Raw genomic sequence first — 22,193 nt, forward strand, 5'->3', positions numbered from 1 at the left:
TAGCACCTTCTTCCTGAGCTGACTACTACTACCTCCATGCATATTCATGCTGGAGTCCGCCGCAAGACTCCACGCCGCTCCCGTCTTGTCCGTTGTCGAGCCGACCATGTCTTCCCGCTCCATAAAAGCCGAATCCCACATCATGCCGCCTCACCTAGCCGCCTCTGAGTCACCACCCATGCCCCAATCATAGCCGCCATAGCCCTAGCACTGTCAAAGGAGATCCGCCACCGCCGCGTTTGTCATTTCGCTGCCTCTTCGCCTCTGCGACTGCCTTGTTGGGTTTCTACATGAGGTAAGCAAGCTTTGAGTACCACCCTTGCTTCGTCCCTTGCTTTCAACCACTGGTGCAAGCTTGTCATTGCATCACTAGATTCTTGAGCGACCAAATCGAGCACCGTGTCGCCACCATGCTATCACAGCCGTTCTAAGCCCCTTCGTCGAGTTCGGCTTGAGCTCCTCTTGCTTCCTGTGCCTTTCCCATGTCTAATGGTGATCGGAGTCACCGATTCAACAAACGTCGGTGAGGTCTGGTTCCACCAATCATGGAACCACCATCTTGGCATGGTGCGCCGGTGACCCAATTTCTCCTTCTATCTCAGCCGTCCAAATCCGGATCAACGGCCTAGATTAGAAGATACCTCTTCGGTCCATGAGCATAGTGTAGACCAAGTGCACCATCTGTGTCAGCACACCATGCAGGCAGTTCACCACAGACTAGCCACTCAGAGACTGCCACCTGTCACCACATGTGCGCCACTCCAGCGACTGCGCTGACTACGCGGACATTTTGCTAAAGAGACCCTCTGTTTTACTTAAATCAAACCGTAGTCCACCCTCTGTTGAAAATAATTCAAAATATGCCCCTAGTTTTTATGTTTTGACCCCTGTGTTTTCCTAAAAACGATGCTTGGTACACAAGACTGTTTTAATTCGGTTTTTAATTATTTTTAATATGAAATTGAGTTCAAAATATTTATAGAATTGCCATTGATTTTGTTTTATGCGTAGTTTCTTTGTTTTGACTCTAATTTGATATGTTCAACTTGTGTTAGATTCGTAATTCCATAATCTACATATTCATACTACTGTTAGATATGATTTCAACTTTTAAAATTCGAGGTTACATTTAATCTATTATTTTATTAAAGGAAATCTTGTTTAATTCATATCTTCTATGTTTTAGCTCTAATTTGACCTATTTGAGTTGCGCTAGATTCATTACAATGAGATTTACACGTTAGTAACAATATTTATCATGTCACTATTTCTATAATTTCATGGTTTAAACTCTAATTTGGATAATAATTATGCAACTGGATCTTATAAATAAAATATGATTTATTTTACTTTAGGTTTATAATTCAAATCTAAATTTGACTTAATTCAATTTATATAAGCTTTTATATAGTTAAGACACATGAATCTTATAGCTTTATATTTTCTCTTATGAATGGGTCTTTTGGTAGCTGTTTCCCTCAACTGTAGCTCCGATTAGCATGTCTCTCGCGATTGTGTGTTCGTAGCAATGCATAGAATTGTGTTTCAAACTCTTTTACTTATTTTTCTATGATTGGTGTACTGTTCTAATGTAGATGTAATTGTATGCTATGCATATATGTGTATGGATGTTTGTGTGGTGTTCTATGATTACGTCTAGTCGGTGAGATATACGTGGTGATCAAGAAGAAGAAGAAGGACGTTGAAGATTAAAGCTTACCGAAGGATCGGTGTTTTAAGGCAAGTATAGCACGAGATCTTCCTTGTTGTCCTATTCACCTTAATATCATTTTATTGATATGCATGTGTCTACCTTGGCCACCGTAGTAATTTTCCAAGCTATTTGATATCCTGGATTCCTTGATTGCTATGGGTTATTACATTGGGTAGTATGATGCTAGTGATCAACTAAAGCCATGATCTTATAACTTGACTAATGGTATATGCAATAAACATTAAAAGATGCTTTTTAGAAACATGGAACAAGGGGCCTATAGCATTGGGCTGTTTTTATGGTTCTCTAGATTCCTCTCCCCGAGGACTTATCTGATGAGGACATCACCACACTGGACACACCGACGCCATGGTCTTCCCCAAGTTGCAATTCGTTTCCAACTCAGCTGCCACGTCGTCCTCGGATTCAGCAGACACGTCGTCACTGTTTCGGTCATAACTTCCTCATACGACATCGAAACGGGCCATTCTTGGATGCGTTGGAAAGGGGACAACGATGCCGTCGTTTTGGATCTGGTCCCAGCTCTAGAAGGTCCGTGGATCATTCTGTGTGACCACGGCAAGGTGCTGCGTCACCTATTTGGGCCAACTTGGCCATGTATCGTGTCGGGCCTTAAGCCCAAGTTGTGGGCGCCCAACCCTTGGCCGTCCCCAACTCTAGGTCGAGTCTTAGACTATAAACACAGCCGTCGCCGCTGCTACACAATTGGGTTTTGTTTAGAGTTTAGTTTTCTATCGAGAAACTGAATCGTTCATTGTAACTGTGGTGACAAATCCTTTTACAGTGATCCAGGGCCCCCGTTCTTGATCTCCTCCACTATGTCGATTAGTCCTTTGGAACCGAGTTCTTGAACCCTCTATTCATATTCGCGTCATTCATATTTGCAATTTCAGATTGCGTGTTTTACCTTCTTGCTTGTGCTCTTTGATTCGCTTGCAGGAAAAGCCTTCTTGGCGAGGTCAATCAAGTTGTGCTTGGTTGATAACCAATGGAGCAGTGGTGTAACGGTTGCAGGGTTCGAATCGTGTCTGATTTGAAGCCGGATCGCCAACGTCGAGATCTCCACAAATCGAACTTACCGGCTACCTCTCGGAAGATCGGGCCTGTACTCATCAATTGGTATCAGATATTTCAGGTTTACCGCAAGGTATAATCTCATTTGCCTTAGATTCATATTTGTTCATTCCCTAGAGTCCACAAAAAGCCCAAAAATATTTCAATTTCTGCTGTCCTATCGCCCTTTGTGCCTTTGCAATTTCGTTTCAGATTCGTGTTGTTGAGTTTGTGTCCGTGGTCGAGTCTTGTTGCTGGTTTAGGATTGTGTTCGTGGTCGTAGTTCAATCGCCCATTGCTGTGATTTTGTTTTCCGCCGCTATCCCATCCACCGTTCCTAAACAACAAGTCGAAGCCACCACATTACTCGACTTGCCCCGCTAGCCGCCTTGTGTAACTTCTCGCCGCCGTGCAAACCCTAGATAGGTTGCCAGCCGCTCTTATTTTGCCTGCATCGCAGCCCTCCTTACATCATCAGGCGAATACCTACTGCTGTGATCGGTGTTAGAGTTTAGGGACGCTTTGCCCTAACTGCCGCCGCCGTGTTGTGCCTCCCGGAAAACATACCTTGAGATGCCTTCAGTAAAACAGGCATAGCTTTTCGCTCGTTTATCAAAAAAATCTGAAATTTTTTGTGCAGCTTCTTGACACCATTTGGACCCGACCCAAACTCGGCTTTGCCCTGTTTGGTTTCATCAGAATTGCCAAAAAAATTCGGGAAAATATAGAAAAAAAATTGTCAAAGTTTTTGCACGCTTTTCAGAGAACGTGCAGAATTTCTGTAGACCACATCCCACCTCAGTTGTAGGTGCCAATTTTTGTGGTTGCATCTTTTGTGATCCTTGTTCAGAGAAAAGTATAAAAAAAAATAGTAAAAAAAAAAGTTTGTTTCCTACTAGTGCCTTTTGGGAAAATCCGGGAAAAATTCAGGAAAAAGGAGAAATCCGGGCTATTTGCTTGTTCTGTGAGTTCTTTCGATCGTTCTTTGTTTTCACCTTGTTGCGCTACGTCTCGACACGTCTTAGCCAGCAACTGTGATTTGTACTTTGGATCCAGATTGAACAATCGCTACTCTGCACTCGTTAATTGCTAATCCTTGCTGTCATATTGTGTGCCTACCCATAGCTCCACATATTCTTCTGTCAGCACAGGTTCATCTTGCAACTGTTACCCATGCTCAACAACAGATTGCTTCGCCACTTTGGTTTTGCTCCTGTTTGGCGTTGGTAAGAATACAGGCAAGACGGTGGTAAGCCGCTTGTAATTTTGCATTCCACTTTCACCACCACCACTTGTTTCCTTTTAGTTGATAGGGATAATACTTTGGTGTTGTCTTTTTCTATCTTCTAACCATGGCAGGAACTCCGACGGACTTCAATGAGTGCGTGTCCAAGGGCGAGCTTGCAACGTTCATGACTGAACAACGCAATCTTATGACTGAGCTGACGCGCAACGTGAACAATCTGGTCACCCGCATTGAACAGCTTGAGCAATGCCCTCCACCTTATCGTGCTGATGATGAAGATGCTGGTGATGAAGATGCGTATGCTGACGGTGGTGCCCGTCGCCGCCTCAACTTCAATCGTCGCGGTATGGCAGGTAATAATCATGGTAATAATGATCCTTTTGCTAAAATTAAATTTAGTCTACCACCTTTTGCTGGTAATGTTGATCCAGAGGCATATTTAGATTGGGAGCTTGCTGTTCAACAAAAATTTGATTCTCATAATGTTCCTGCTGAGCATAGAGTTAGACTTGCTACCAGTGAGTTTACTAATTTTGCTTTGTTCTGGTGGAGTGATCTTTGCAATGCCAATAATGCTGCTGCTGTGCCTCAAACTTGGAATGTTTTAAAGCAACGTATGAAATCTCGTTTTGTTCCTCCTTATTACCAACGTGATTTACGTTTGAAACTACAAACTTTAAAACAAGGTGATAAAGGAGTAGAAGCATACTATCAAGAATTGCTTATTGGTTTAGCACGTTGTGGTATAAATGAAGATGATGATGATGCTAGTGCTAGATTTTTTGGTGGTTTAAACCATGATATACAGAACATACTTGATTACAAAGAATGGCACAATTTTTCCCAATTGTATCATCTTGCTATTAAGGCCGAACGAGAAGTACAGGGACGCAAACAACACCAGCCTTTCAGGTCTAACAATGGGAGGAATTTTCAGCAGCGTTCCAAGCCGGAGACGCCCAAGCTTCCTGTTGCACCACAGCCATCTACACCTCCATTTTCTTCTGGGGTAAGTAAATTGTCTAATGTGCAGTTTCCACAGCTGAAGAAAGGTGGCACTCCGGGTGCTTCTACTAGCTCCTCCTCATCCAGCTCTAAAATCACTTGCCACCGATGCAAAGGCATGGGACATGTCATGAAGGAATGCCCCAGTCGTCGCGCTTTCATTGCTACCGAGGATGGATATGTAAGTGCTAGTGATGTTGAAGATGATTTAGCCCTTGCTGCTAACATTGATGCAGATCCCATCGAGGGCGATCATGACAAGGAGGCCATCACCATTGACTCTGTGGCTGCTGCCGCGAACTACCCTAGCCTTCTTGTGCAGCGTGTGTTGAGTACACGTGTGGGTCATGAAGAAGAGATGAAGATCCAATGCCACAATTTGTTCCACATGTATCTCATTGTGCAGGGTTGTTGTGTTCTCACTATCATTGATAGCGGGAGTTGCAACAACTTGGTGAGTTCAGATTTGGTTGACAAGCTTGGCTTGACCACACGACAACATTCGTATCCATATAAACTTCAATGGTTCAATAATAGTGGTAAGACTAAGGTAACTAAATCAGCACGCATTAGCTTTTTCACAGGCTCTTATCATGATACTGCTGATTTTGATGTTGTCCCTATGCAAGCTTGTTCCATTTTGTTAGGTCGCCCATGGGAATTTGATAATGATGCTTTACACCATGGTAGAACTAATACATACACTATCATACATAAGGACAAGAAAATTACATTGCTGCCTTTGTCTCCTACGGATATTATTAAACATGCTAATGAGATAAAAAATAAACCTCCAACAAACATTGCTAAAAATAATGGGATTAAGTTAAAAGGAGGTGCTTTTCTTGCTACAACTCCTGCTACTATTGAGTTATGTGATAATCCTAATGCACCATGTTATACTATGTTCTGTCAACCTTTTATGTCTGGTGCATTGCCTGCTGTCACTAACCTTTTGCAGGAGTTCGTTGATGATGGGATGGAGTCGAGGACGACTCCAATTCTACAAGGAGGGGATAATGAGGACATCGCCAAGATGGAGTCGAGGACGACTCCAATTCGAGAAGGGGAGGATGATGAGGACATCACCACACTGGACACACCGACGCCATGGTCTTCCCCAAGTTGCAATTCGTTTCCAACTCAGCTGCCACGTCGTCCTCGGATTCAGCAGACACGTCGTCACTGTTTCGGTCATAACTTCCTCATACGACATCGAAACGGGTCGTTCTTGGATGCGTTGGAAAGGGGACGACGATGCCGTCGTTTTGGATCTGGTCCCAGCTCCAGAAGGTCTGTGGATCATTTTGTGTGACCACGGCAAGGTGCTGCGTCACCTATTTGGGCCAACTTGGCCATGTATCGTGTCGGGCCTTAAGCCCAAGTTGTGGGCGCCCAACCCCTGGCCGTCCCCAACTCTAGGTCGAGTCTTAGACTATAAACACAGCCGCCGCCGCCGCTGCTACACAATTGGGTTTTGTTTAGAGTTTAGTTTTCCATCGAGAAACTGAATCGTTCATTGTAACTGTGGTGACAAATCCTTTTACAGTGATCCAGGGCCCCCGTTCTTGATCTCCTCCACTGTGTCGATTAGTCCTTTGGAACCGAGTTCTTGAACCCTCTATTCATATTCGCGTCATTCATATTTGCAATTTCAGATTGCGTGTTTTACCTTCTTGCTTGTGCTCTTCGATTCGCTTGCAGGAAAAGCCTTCTTGGCGAGGTCAATCAAGTTGTGCTTGGTTGATAACCAACGGAGCAGTGGTGTAACGGTTGCAGGGTTCGAATCGTGTCTGATTTGAAGCCGGATCGCCAACGTCGAGATCTCCACAAATCGAACTTACCGGCTACCTCTCGGAAGATTGGGCCTGTACTCATCATTATCTATAAGTGATCATTCGAGACTTATAGTATAACTGTGAGGGCTACATGGCTCTGGCTTTAGCTCAGTATGAGGACCTTTTCTAGCTTGTTAGAGGTTACCTTTATTGGTGTAAGAATGGCTTGACAAATCAGGTATAGGACAGCCTCTACTCTTATTTGTATAGCCGTGATGGAATTGTGCCATTCGACAGGGGGGGTCGTATTTCTATTTGCCGAGTGAATCTAGTGGCCCTAACTTGTTAGATGAACCTTTGAAAGGCTTCATAGTGAACCCTGCCAACATTCCTTGGTAGTGGGTTAAGAGGCTCGTGACCTCAAGCGAAAGGGTAAATCATGACTCATAGTGAAGTTGTATAACCTATACAGAGTGTAAAACTAGTATATCAGCCATGCTCATGGTCACGAGCGACCTTAGAACCCTTACAAAATAGATGATGAACACTGATGATGCTAATGATAAAGATGCTCATTAATGGTTAATTGGTTCTGCGATTTATTATTCATGTTTACCTGATCATGTGTTTATGTGGGCTTGTGGATAAACTTGTTGCCACCCAATTGCTAAAAATGACTCATTAAAAGCTAATCACAGTTAAACCAGTGTCAGCCTTTTGATCCTCTTGAACCCAATGTTATAATTGTTGAGTATGACATGTACTTACGCTTGCTTTACTTTTTAAATCTTTGGAAAAAAATCCTAGAAGGGTACCAGATTGCTAGTCTAGAAGAGTTAGGCTTGTGATCAACTAGTCAGTTGTCCCTGTGGAATTGGAGTCTTCACCTAAAGATCGGAGTTGTCTTTCTGTTGTTTGCTATCTAAGGTTATATCCTTTATACTAAGTATGTTATATATTAAGCATTATCTATTAATATTACCTTTATTTGTAGCTATATGTGAGATTTGACTTCCTAGGCTCACATATGGTGTGTATCTAGTTTTGTGCTTAAAACCGGGTGCTACATGCATGAAATCAAGAGGAAAAGGAAGAGAAAGATGGTGGTTTCAGTGCTACAGTGCGCTTCCAAAGCTACTTGCCACCAACGCTGTTGACCATTTTCACTGCCTCATCGCACGCAGACACGCATCAGACTACGTGGCAAACTTGAGCTAGAGTTGGCTCACCACGACGCTTCGCCCATGCCGTTAAAACGCGACGCCGGCAGAAACCTCACCACTAGTGAGAACATGTCGATCAGCGGCGTATGCATCGTGGTCAATGTGGGTGCGGACCAGGGTCCCACTGTTAGCGACTAGGGGTGAGGGAGGGCTGAGTGAGGAAAGTTTCTAGCAAAAAAATTGATTTTATCTTTTTCAAAAAATGTTTAAAAGTGTTGAATCTTGTTTATTTCATAACTATTTATTGGTGCTCGCTAAAATTAAGAAGTTTGTTGTGTAGCTTTGTCATGAGATGCACTACCATGGAAAAATATGAATTGGTCATTTTCAGTAGTTTTGTATGCTAAAAATTATGTCTTTTAATTATAAAATGGACCTTGTATGATTTTTATAAATAAAAATATTAATCCTGTGGTATTGACACTTTTTGTGCAAATGTTATATGCTAATATCTGGCTTTACAAAAAGTTTGGTACTATTTTGATAATTCTAAATTGGTTAATTAATTTAAGTGTGTTTAAATGCCTTTTTATTTAATTAATAAATGCTATAATAATTTAGATAAATACTTAAATGGCTTTGGTGAATTTTGGACTTGATTATAGACCTTGGAACACCCATACCCCTGTTGTTCCATGGCAACTTAAAATACTTTCTTGGTGTGCTTATAATTAACTTATTAGTTAATAAATAAAATAGTTTACTCAAATGATTATTTAGTAAATGCATGTGATTAGGTCATGTAAGGATCTTTGCTTGCCCTCATGACTGAACTTGTGTAATGTTAATTAAATACCTTACCTTGCTTGACTTGTATAATATGATAAGTGTTGCTTTCTTAAGAACCACATAATCAACTAGTTTAAATAATAAATAAAAGGGCTTAATTAAATGTTAGTTTTATAAGTTCTCTATAATGATTACGAGTTAGGAAAGATGTTGATCACCTGCTAGTCCATGCTAGGTTAATTACTTTCATGATAGACAACTAATTAACTAAAATGCTTTTATAGTAATAACCCTAGTTCCTTGATGAAGGAAAGTTGTACTCAACTTTCTTATTTTTGTTTAACTTCTGTTCTGCACTTGTGTATCTCTCATCATGCATCATGACATGTTGTCCATCATGTTAAGCAGGCATCATTTATTACGTGTAGTGCATAAGAGAGTGAGAAGTTTCGTGTTGATCAAGTCCCAAAGGAGGTTCATCCACCAGTGGTGCTGGTACCTAGTCTAACTCCTGTGATCCTCTGTGGAACTAACCTTCTCTACAACGTAGGCAAGCCCCGAAGCATGAACCCTTCTCTAGTATTTACAAATCCTTATTACACTTTAAGTCTTATGTGATGTGCATTAAGTAATTAGGAGTTAGTCGAATACCGTTGCTGCATGATTACCTTGATATTAAGGTATCCTTAGTTCTACCCTACTAGAATTTATAGGTTGATATCTCTGATGCTTAGTTTTGCTTAGACTTTGATAGAAGTTGAATGATGGTTTCATCATTCGAAAGAATAGGTTTACCATGCTCTTCTCAACTCTAGTTATGGGTTGTGATATACCTTGGTTATGATAATATTAAATTGAGACTAGGTGGGTGGCTTGCATCGAGAATGGAGTCTCAATGTAGTGCCTCTGCCTGTGTCAATTAAAGACCGTACTATTGTAGGCCACCGTGTGGTTGAGACTTTGTAGTACTGGCCACATACTTCGGTAAGCCTGATACCTTGGCTATTCCATTATGTGAAAGGCTAACCACGCACTAGGAGTGGAGAGATGGCGAGAGTAGCGTGTACACATCCTATGAATCCACCAAGAGTGGCATAGGGAGGTGGAGTACTGTGCTCTCGGGTAACGCAGGATCCATTAACGTTTTGGAGGATCCAAGTGAAGGTTGATATATGTAAGTCCAAACCTGGGACCTGCATGTGATAAGAAAACCCTAGCTAGGCCAAATCAATTCAAATTGTCATGCTCCTCGGTTATGGAGACTCAATCCTCTGACCTACATCATAGTTAATCAATGAAACATGGTTACTTGTGGATAAGAGATGACCATAAGATGAGATGATTAAAGAAGTGATTGATTTAGATTAGGTGCAAACTGGATACCTTAATGATTTAATACAAAGCTAAAACATTAAAAGTAAGGATCCACTTATAATAAGCTTTTCTACAAAAGCAATTCTTGCTTCCAACTTTCCTTTAAGCCTGCATGCCCTTGGAGTCTTTTCTTTTAGTCGGGTAAGACTTGTTGAGTACCCTCAAGTACTTAGGGTTTTTTAACCCCTGTTGCAGGCTCTAACTTATGCTACTAATCAAGGTCATGTTTGTGGGCTCGACATGATTTGGTCATCTCTCCTACCTTAGATGCTTTACCCAAGTCACTTTTGCAATTCTACTCACCATTTGAACTTAAAGTTAAGTTTGACTTGAACATGTTTTGTAATCTAATTCTGCAAGTCTTCCACACTCTGATGTAAGTTATTTTTGTAACAAGTGTTGTAATGTTGTGGTAACTCCACGTTGATGTTGTATGAGTTGTAAAATGTGGATGATTCAGGGTTCCCTAAGGACACTCGACAGACTACCAGTGTTATCTGACTCTCGTATGCAGCAGTCAGAGGTCTTTAGGATAATGATAGGTGCATGTGGGCCATATAATTTGTGTGGTTCTGCCACACTTTTCACATGTTTGGACCAATTTCTTAGCATCTACCGCTGCTAATGGCTAATAAAATCCTTGTCTTATTTCTCTATGCGTGATCTCGTGCAGGCCTCTGTGTGCTCCACATGAACCAGCATGAATCTCATTCAGGAGTTCAATACCTTGCTACTTGCTGATGCATTTGAGCAATGGGGCCACAATCCTGCTTCTGTATAGTTCTGAACTTATCACTGAGTATAGTTTTGTTTGGGCATTCAACCTTTCCATTTCCTGCTTGCTTGTTGGCTCATAACTTCTAGTGAGGTAGGCAAAAAATGGGGACCTCCAATCCTCACTGCGATTGTGTGTACCGCAACCGGGTGGTCTTCTTCTTCTTTTACTGACTTGGCTATTAGTACTTGGAAAAATACATCTAGGGGCAACTGTGCATTGTGAGCGGCTACTTTCGTCAATTCATCAACTTCCTCATTTTTGGCCCTTGGTATGTGGCATAATGTGAACCCTGCGAAATGTTTCTCCATTCTCCTTACGGCTGCTAGATACCTGACTAGATCTGGCTCCTTAGCGGCAAAATTCTTCTTGATGTGCCCCACTATCACCTAAGAATCCGACTTGATGATACATCTTTGTATTTTGAGTGTTCTAAGCTTTTGGAGTCCTAGTAGCACAGCCTCGTATTCGGCGGTATTGTTCGTGGATAAGAATTCTAGCCTAGCCGCATATCGCCGCTTTGGCCCAGATGGTGGTGTCAGGATGGTTGAAACTCCTGCACCTGCTATACCCCACGTGCCATCATAGTGTACTATCCATTCTGGCTCCTCGAACTTCATAGTGGTTGTTGGTATTTATTAACTTATCACTTGTTTAAGTAGTCACCTAATGTTTGTTGACATTTCTTAACATCACTTTTGCTAAGTTGTCATCCCTAGCTATGATGCCAGAAATGCTTGTTGGTACTACCTAGTGTCACTTCTAGAATGGAACTAAGAAGTAATTTAAGTATTTTATTGCGACTAGATAGAATGCAAATATGAATATGAAGGGATCTGCAAGCGCACAGACAATTTACCATTGTAGCATTTCACCCAAGAGTATTCTAGGGATCGTTATTTATATTTTTACCACAGGAAAGGACTGGTGGATGGAATATATTGATAACTTATACATATGATGGAGAGATAAACCAAAACAATTACTCTACTCACAATAGGGATAAGTCAAGAGATAAATATATATGATAAATATATGATAAATGATCATTGATAGTTGATAATTGAACACTTAGAGTACTCCTTTCTATGGTATTAGCATGACTAAGTAGATATTAAAGACGTAATTCCTAAGTCATTTTTAATTACAAGTCAAAGCCTACTATGATTAGTGCAATTACACTTAATAATCATGGCTAAGATCAACTTCATATCTACACATAAGGGATATTACTAAGGAAGATCAAGAACAGAGCATGACTTCCTTCGTAACTAGATCCTACTTGATCTATATTCAGAGAGTGGACTACAAAGGACTCAACAGGAGTGTCACATCTACAATCTAGCACATGGCCTGGAATATAGTGTGCATCCACAAGTAAACAACGTATAAGCACCACACTTACAGAATGTCGACCACTCACCCCTTGTACCTTGGAGCAAGTGCTATGCAAACTTATGCTTGAACATGATGATAATCTAGCTATACTAAGCATACAATCAAAGTAGACAATGAACATGATAACTAGGAACATGAATAATATTATGAACAATGTCGAATCAATTATAGCAAACATATGAATAATGAAAGATACAAAAGAGGATACAAGGGGCTGTAGCAAGCCATGCTATTGACAAGATTAGGAATCCAAGCGAAGCTTGCCTCCCTCTAGAACTAACCTAGCTAGCTTTGCCCTAGAATATGGTGGAGCTCTGAGGATGATCATGGTTTCTGACTTCTTGAATGACTTATGCCTGAGGGAGGGGGTAGGGGCTGGTATATATAGGGCGAAGCATCAATTCTAAAACCTTGGATCAAACCGACCTAAAAGAATGGTGTAGATGTAATCCCTAAGGCGGTGGAGAACCGACATCATGAGGAGGGGCTGCCCTGTGGGCCCCCTGGGTGGCCGGCCTGTAGGTGAATTCAGGTAGCCCCACCTAGAGGTGCCTTGCCCTCTATTGTGTTGTGGTGTCCTCTGGTGACTTCTAGATCATTCTAGTGTAGGTTTTGCCATGGATAAGCATGATTAATTTTGTCATTTAGGTCCACCGTGATGGTTTTCTCGATAAGCCCTGCAGTAAACATAGATTCACCAAAACTCTTGGAATTTATTAGTTTAAACCTCTAAACCTATGTTGGTGATTAGTAGTTTCTTCGATGTTTTTACTCCTCAAAAGTACACATGCGTTCAAACAAGAATTCTCCTCTAGATTAGAACAAACTATTCTGACTTTCAAACTTACCCATATGAACTTTAACCATGGGTGTTCTTAGCCATCACTTAGGTCTTGAGCAATTGAAAGACAGAACGATCAAGTCAAGCAATATGTCTCAAGTTCTTTGTTCAACCATTATTCTAGAGTTTTTGCAAGTTTTCAAAATAAAACTCAGAGCTTCCATGTATAACACTTTGGGGGTATGACCCTAGATACCCACGGTAGACCACATGGACTGCACCCTTAGGGGTAGCCCAGCCCACAAGATGAAGCCTTATGGGGCACGACTCTAGTCGGCGCCTTTCGCAAGACATCTAGAAGATATCGCAAAGATACTATGAGATCTGTTAGGATATGTATGATCCCAAGATTCCTATAATCAGTTATTACTTTATGGTTATCTATCAGATCTAACCGACTTGTAACCCTGCTCCCCAGACTATATAAGGCGGGCAGGGACCCCCCTCCAAACACACGCAATATCATACGATAGCTAATACAAACCAACAGACCATAGGAGTAGGGTATTACGTCATACTAATGGCCTAAACCTATCTAACTCATGTGTCTCTATTGCCTTCTTGTTCTTGATCTCATGCTCCTCTATCGATCAATCTACCTTCGTGCGATACCCCTTAGAGGACTGCCGATGATATTCTGTCAATAGTTGGTGTGCTAGGTAGGGGCTGTGCGTGCTGTTTCCTGGTTGAACAAGATGGATTTTTCCATAGGCTCTTCATCCCTTCCATAGCCTGCCCAGATCTTCATGGTCCGATCCATCTCGTGGGTCATCAACGCTGATGGAGTCAGAGAGCTCCTCGAGTCGGTGCATATCATTTTTGTGCTGACCAACCCCGTGCCTGTAACTGTAGATCTGATCTTGGAACCACTTCCGTGGTCGCCTTCACCAACGACCCAATGCCCGCTTCTTTGGTACTAGAGGAGGCAGATCAACAATGATGATCTGATTGAATCCATCGATCAGGTCGATCTAAAGCTCGCCGATTGCCTCTCTGTCGCCGAATCGGCCCTAGACACTTTGATTCAGCACCGACCACCCTCCATTCCATCGAAGGCTACTCAGAAAACTCTAGGACTTGTGGCTCTACCCTTTAGGTTCATCAACATCGCTACTACTTACCAAGATACCATGAGGGGAAAATTCACCGACTAGGTGGGAGATGCCCATCCACTCTCCGACTGGCTCACTGTCTAGCCTCCACCAGCCGTCAACATGCTACACATAGGTCGGTGCCTCGGAGCGTCCCTCCAGACCATCCCAGAGGAAAATCTGGGCTCCAAGTCTCAGGTCTCTACAGAGACCCTCGCCAAAACCTTCACCAAGCAACTCCTTTTCCCACCCTTCTGGGGTGGTGCGATCTTCAACGTCAACATTGACAGCCCTCCTCGGAACAGCAAAACCGAGGAGGAACATGTCGCTCATGAGAACCAGAACATCAATCGCGCACAGTGCCGAGAAAATGAGGCAGCTATTGCACGTGCCAAGGCTGCTCAAAATAATCGGCTCGATTCACAAGGAAGGCCACTTCCACTACACCGTGACCTCAACAAAGAGTTTCTTCACGTTGACGGCCATGATGTCTTCAAGACTCCAAGCGCCAATCTAGCAGTGGCCGCCAACGAGCTCGCTCGCCTCCCACAGACGCCTGAGCTTGCCAAGGTCACCACCATGCTTAAAGCGGCTCACTATCAGGTTAATCAGATTTGCAAGGATCAGAGACCTTCGTGCTCCATGAGCATGATTTGTCGATCAGCTATGCCGAGATCCAATTGTCGTCCCAGTCAAAGTCGTTTCGCTAACCAGTCACTGCCTCTCCAAGGGGGAGCCAGGGGCCACCACACTGAACACCATCACCAACATGACCAGGAGGTCAAACAGAATGCTCTAGTGCACCTCAGCAACCTCCGGGATGCGCAACGGCATATTGAGCAATGTCGCTTCGGTCGCCATGAAGATGAAGTACACCGCTGCCAGGAGTACAAGCAGGAGTATGAAAACCCAGAATCAACTCTCGAGCAGATCGACGCTGGCAATGCGGCAGCCGACGCCAACCACAACCCCAAAGGGCCTCCAGCATTTACGAGGGCGCTCCAAACACTCCAATGGCCCCATGGTTTCAAAATCACTGGGGTCGAGCCCTACGAGGGAAGGATGAATCCAACATAGTGGCTATAGGCTTACACCACCGCTGTCTGTGCCACCAAAGGAGACACCAGTGTCATGGACAACTATCTCCCCATCATGCTCATGCCACCCACCATGAGCTGGTTTACCAGCCTTGCCCCAGACTCCATCGGATCCTAGGAAGAGCTAAAAAAAGTCTTCACCGACAATTATATGGCTACATGTACTTGGCTGGGCACCAAGTATGATCTCAACCGCATCAACCAAAAGCCGTCCGAGCTCCTCCACAGCTACATTTGACGCTTTTCTGATATGAGGAATTCTATTCCCAACATCACAGAAGCTAAGGTCATCACCGCCTTCACCCGAGGACTCCACCATCATGAGCTTCGCTCCATGTTCAACCACAAGCCACCCACAAGCATTGGCGAGATGATCACTACTACCAACTAGTACGCCGACGCCGAGGAAGCCGAGGTAGGCTTCAATGAGGATGTGGGCAGCCATCACACAACTCGCCACTACAATGACCGCCCTGACGACCGATGCCACAACGACTGCCGCTTCGATAACCGCAATTACCATCATGACAGTGGCCGTGATTGAACAGAAGGACCCAAGCCTACCCAAAATCATTGCCGCCGGCTAGACCGCATCGTCACCATCGTCAATCAACCTCGCGCCAAGTGCAACTACGATGAGTAGTACCAAAAGATCCTCAACGGCCTGTGCCCTCTTCACAAGAATGCTAGACACAAGATGAAGAACTGCCTTGGCTTGGCCAAGGAATTTTAGGACAAAGAGCTGGAAGACGACGCCAACGACGGAGCCAAAGGCCGTCGACCACCTAGGGGCAACAACAATGCCTTCTAGGACCACGATAAGGTGGTCGCCACCATCTTCGGGGGCCTCGCCTCCACTGAAAGCAGAAGAGAATGGAAGCTCTCCTCACAACGGGTGCTCTCAGTCACTATGGAAGACGACACCGCCAACCCCAGTTATCGCCCATGGTCTAAGGTACCCATCACCTTTAGCAGGGCTGATTAGTGGGTCGACATCCCCTACATGGGGCGTTTCCCCCTCGTCCTCGGTGCAACCATCTAGAAGGTGCTTTTTAGAAAGGTGCTCATGGACGGTGGGAGCGCCCTGAACCTCCTCTTCGCCGAAGCCCAAAAGGAGCTGGGCCTTTGGTTATCAGATCTCACACCCTCCGACTCCTCCTTTTGGGGTGTGGTACTAGGCAGGGCCTCCAAACTGCTTGGGGAGATCACCCTACTAGTATAGTTCGGCACAACAAGCAACTACCACATCGAACATATCAACTTCTATGTCGTTGACTTCAATAACGCATGCCATACTTGGTCAGCTAGCTCTGGCCAAGTTCATGGCTGTACCACACTACATGTATCTGGTGTTGAAGATGCCTTCGCCTGTAGGAGTTGTAACCCTACAGGCCAACCTCTCCATCACCTATGCCTGTGAGACAGAGAGTCTCGCTCTCACCAAAGCCACCAACCTCTCCATCTAGATGGCTAGCGTGGTCACCAAAGCCAAGACATTGCCCACCGACGACATGGAGATCCCAGAGCTAGAGCCTCCCCGTGCCTCCACCAAGTCTAAGGAAACAAAGGAGGTTGGCCTCGGCCTCAATGACCCTTCCAAGACTATGAAGATTGGGGCTCACCTTAACACCAAATAGGAAGGCGCACTCATCTCCTTCCTATGGGCCAACACCGACATGTTTGCTTGGAAACCTGTAGACATGACGAGGGTACCATAGGAGAAGATCAAGCACTCCTTGAATGTCTCACCGAACGCCAAACCGATCAAGCAGAAACTCCGCTGATTCATGCCAGACAAGAAGGAGGCTATTAGGGTAGAAATAAAATGGCTCTTAGCTGCTAGATTTATAAAACAAGTGTATCATCCTGAGTGGTTAGCAAACCCTATTCTCTTTTGAAAAAAGAATAAGGAATGGAAAATATGCGTTGATTACACTAATCTTAACAAACACTGCCCTAAAGACCCCTTCGGTTTGCCTCAGATAGACAAGGTTATAGACTCCACCACCGGCTGCAAACTGCTCTCCTTCCTTGACTGTTACTTCGGCTATCACAAGATCTCCCTCAAGGAAGAAGACTAGATCAAGACGTCGTTCATCACGCCATTCGGTGCATACTGCTACACCACCATGTCCTTCGGAGTTAAGAACACCGGGGTGACCTATCAAAGGGCCATTTAGATTTGCCTCAATCAACAGATCAGCCGCAATGTCGAGGCTTACATTGATGATGTGGTCGTCAAGTCCAGGACCGCCGACAATCTTATTGCCGACCTTGACAAAACGTTCGCCAACCTAAAAAAGTATTGATAGAATTTGAACCCTTCAAAGTGCACCTTTGGAGTTCCATCTGGTATACTGCTGGGCAACATTGTTAGTGCGTGTGGCATCGAACCCAACCCTAACAAGGTCTCCACCATCACCAACATGAAATGGCCAACATGCATCAAGGATATATAGAAACTTATAGGCTGCATGGCTGCTTTAAGCCGCTTCATATCGCGCCTCGGCAAAAAAGGGCTACCGTTCTTCAAACTCCTCAAGGCCTCCGAGCGCTTTTACTGGTCGAAAGAGGCAAATACAGCTTTTGAGCAGCTTAAGGTGTTCCTAACAGAGCCTCCTATCATGACGATGCCACGGCCAGACAAAACTCTCTTGATCTACATCGCAGCTACTTCCCATGTCATCAGCACAGCCATCATGGTCGAACATGAGGAGGCCGAGCACGCCTATAAGGTGCAATGTCTAATATACTTCATCAGCGAGGTCCTTAACAAGCCCAAAACTTGTTATCCTCAGGTCCAAAAGCTACTATACACCATCTTGATTACATCACGTAAGCTCCGCCACTACTTCGAGTATTACAAGGTCGTCGTGGTCTCCAAGTTCCCTCTAGGGGACATCCTCCGTAACAAAGAGGCCAATGGCTATATCATCAAGTGGGCTATCGAGCTTGGCACTTACTCCATTGAATTCAGAAGCAGGCTTATGATCAAGTCTTAGGCGCTTGCTAATTTCATCGCTGAGTGGACCTAGATACAAGAGCCCATCGCCACCACTTGCCCTGAGCACTGGGTGATGTACTTCAATGGTGCCCTTAACATCAACGGTGCTAGTGCGGGCATTCTGTTCATTATGCCAACAAAGGATAAGCTCTGATACGTTCTCCGGATACACTTTCTAGCCTCCAACAACACCACCGAATATGAAGCATGTCTCCATAGACTCCATGTAGCCATTGAGCTCGGCGTCAAATGCCTCATGGTATACGGGGACTTCGCGCTGGTCATCAACTAGCTTAATAAAGACTGGTCTTGCTCCAGTGAGAAGATGGATGCATATTGTGCTGAAGTTAGGAAACTTGAAGGAAAATTCTACGGCATCAAGTGCCACCACGTGGTACGCGACCAAAATCAGCTCACCGACCATTTATCCATGTTGGGCTCTTCTCGTGCCACGAGTCCACCGGGGGTCTTCATTCAAAATCTCCTGGCACCATCCATTAAGGAAGATAAGAAAGTATAGGAAGTTCCCCCCGCCGAGCAGCTAGTCCTATTGGTACCTTTGCTAGCCGCCGATTGGAAGGAACAATTCATCAAGTACCTCACCAGCACCGAAGTACCCACCAACAAGACTGAAACCGAAGGCCTAATTCATCGAAGTAAGCATTATGTGCTGGTAGATGGCAATTTGATGAGGAAAAGTGCCAAGGAAGGGATTCTACAGAAATGCATCACCCAAGAAGAGGGGGTGAAGCTACTTCTCAAAATTCACTCTGGTTCCTATGGCAATCACGTGGCCTCAAGAACACTGGTCGGCAAGGCTTTCTGAGCGGGTTTCTACTAGCCCACAACCATCTCCAATGCAAAAGACCTTGTACGATGTTGTGAAGGATGTCAATTTTTTGCCAAGCAAATACACGTGCCGACACAAGAGCTGCAAACCATCCCAGCTTCCTGGCCCTTCGCATGCTGGGGACTGGATATGATTGGGCCTTTCAAACCAGTGCCAGGTGGCTTCCGGTATGTATACATTGCCATTGATAAGTTCTCCAAGTGGATTGAGTATAAATCACTCGTCTCGGCTACTGCAAAGAAAGCAGTCGAGCTCTTCGAAGATATCATCCATAGATTCGGTCTCCCAAACAGCATCATCACTAACCTCGAAACTACATTTACTAGCCATCACTTTTTGGACTTCTACAAAGACCATTGCATCTCCATCAAATACATCCCCGTTGCTCATCCTAGAGCCAACGGACAGGTCAAATAGGCGAACGGCATGATCCTTGATGCCGTTAAAAAGAGACTATATAAGAAAGAAGAAAAGCACCCGGGTAGATGGCTCAAGTAGCTACTAGCTGTAGTCTGGGGACTACATACTCAAGCTAGTTGCAGCACCGGTGTGTCTCCATACTTCTTGGTCTATAGCTCAGAAGCCATCCTACCAGCAGACATTGCCTTCCGAGCACCTAGGGTGGAAAACTTTGATGAAGAGTAGGCCGCAGCTGTTTGAAAAGAGGACATCGATAGGGCCGAGGAGGAACACCTAATCACCTATATTCACACAACCAAATATCTAGATGGCTTGCCGAGGTACTACAACCACAACGTCAAAGGTCGTTCATTTGCTATCGGCGACCTTGTTCTTCACAGAAAACAAAAAACCAAAGGGATGCACAAGCTTTCTTCATCTTGGGAAGGGTCTTACATCGTCAAAGAGGTCACTCAACTAGGGTCTTATCACCTATGTGAGTTATACAAAATTAATGTTCCCAACTCGTGGCACATCGAGCACCTTATACATTTCTATCCTTAAAATGCTCCAGATATGTACTCTCCACTTTATGTTGAATAAAGCTTTGGTCTCCATAACCTATCTCCACTTTTTATGCATTGTGGTTGAACCCCCACTTACAGTCGCTGAGCTCTATGCTACTCCATAATGAACTCTAATACAAAATAGACATAACTGCGCGGACCATGTTTCTCCAAATCTCCAATGTTATCGCCGAACAGTTCTCTCCAATATCGCCGAACGGTTCTCTCCAATATTGCTGAACAGTTCTCTCTAGTGTTGCCGAACAGTTCTCTGCAGTGTCGCCAAATGATTTCTCCAAATTGCTGACACATTTTTGCCAAAAATCGCCAAATAAGTCTTCTCCAAATCACCGAACACTTTGCTCCAAATCTCCAAGATATTTTGCTAATTAGCGAGCAACAAACTTTTTTTCTGTTCTCTTCGGAGAAGACCTAGTTTCCGATCTCTCCCTACATGTGCCACAGGCTCCGTGCTCTGCATTATGGGTGGTCGGCTATGGTTCCTTGGTCATGCCTGTTCATCCTACATGTCCATGGGCTCCGTTCTTGATGTTATGGACTTTGGGCTAGCCAAGGCCGAGAGCTCAGCACAGAACTAATTGCTCGGACGCCCCTTATACTACCTATATCTCCAAGTTATTTCAACAATCACCGAGCAGCACATGTTTCGCTCTGTTCTCTATGGAGAAGACCCAATCTCCAATCTCTCCCTACATGTGCTACGGGCTCCGCGCTCTGCATTATGGGTGGTCGGCTGTGGTTCCTTGGTCACGCCTGTTCCTCCTACATGTGCACAGGCTCTGCGCTCGACATTATGGACTATGGGCTAGTTGAGGCCATAGGGGTCAGTATCGAACTAACTACCTGGACTCTACTTATACTCCATATAAATATGTCATGGTCAACACTACAAGGATTTTTTTCGCCAAAAATACAAGCAAACTACATACACATGCACCTTGTAACATTCCTCACATACATAATTGTTTTTTTTGCTTTCGCGCATTCTAACTACACTGTCAAGATATTATAGATGACAATCTCTGAACAGATCACCAAGCTCCACCATCACCATCCATCTCACCGAATAGGTCTATATCACCGGCTAGCTTCTTTGTTGCGTCCTCCACCTAATCCTCCAACTGCTAGGTCTCCGCATCTCTCAGTCCTTCGGCGAACCCACCCCCTATTGCGTGAAAGTTGATGGTTGGGTAATGGGACCAAACCACCACAAGGGCATGAGTAGCGATAGACATAATGGCATCACGGTTGAAGCTCTTGAAGTTCTCTCATGCTGCCTTGCACCTCTGGATGATGGTGTCCGAACGTTGCCGCCTACCATCGAGATGAATACCCGGTTCTAGGTCGACGTAGTCAAGCACCGGTTTAATTGTGGCGACTATAGCATCAAAGTTATCCCTTTGGGCCCTAGCCTCTTGCACAAGCACATCAAACTATGCCTTGGCTTTATGACGGTAGCCTGCAAGCATTATAATATTCCATCATACAAGGAAACTACTTTGACAGTAATTCCGACCAGGAGGTATTCACCTTTTAGCTCCTCGGCCAGTTTGTCTGCTCACTTAGACTCCTTCGCCTTCTCTTGTTGAAGTTTTTCGATGGCCTAGCATAGTTGGCTGAGCTCTGCATCTTGCTCTACACACACAACAGTTACCACCAAAAATATGGCTATTATGCAATACCAAGTGCATTCACCGATATACTGTACCTGCTTTTTGTTCGGATACACTTCTGAGCTCTTTGGATTTCTGTTCCAACTGCTCAGAGGCACTCTTTAGCTGTCTAGAGATAGCAGCTAGCTACTCGGACAGGACCCCCCTCTGGTATTCTAGGTCCCGCATGTTGGACTCTGCAAGGTCTCGTTCGTGCTGAGCCCTCTGGATGTTTCTCTCTGAGACGTTCATTGCCTTTTTGAGTTTTTTGTTCTCCTCGGTGAGGGGCTCCATCCTCTTTATCAGCTGGCAGTGCTGCTCGATAGTCCGAGTTATCTCCTACAAATGCATAATGA

Source organism: Miscanthus floridulus, chromosome 11 (genome assembly GCF_019320115.1).
Source record: "Miscanthus floridulus cultivar M001 chromosome 11, ASM1932011v1, whole genome shotgun sequence".
NCBI lineage: Eukaryota > Viridiplantae > Streptophyta > Magnoliopsida > Poales > Poaceae > Miscanthus > Miscanthus floridulus.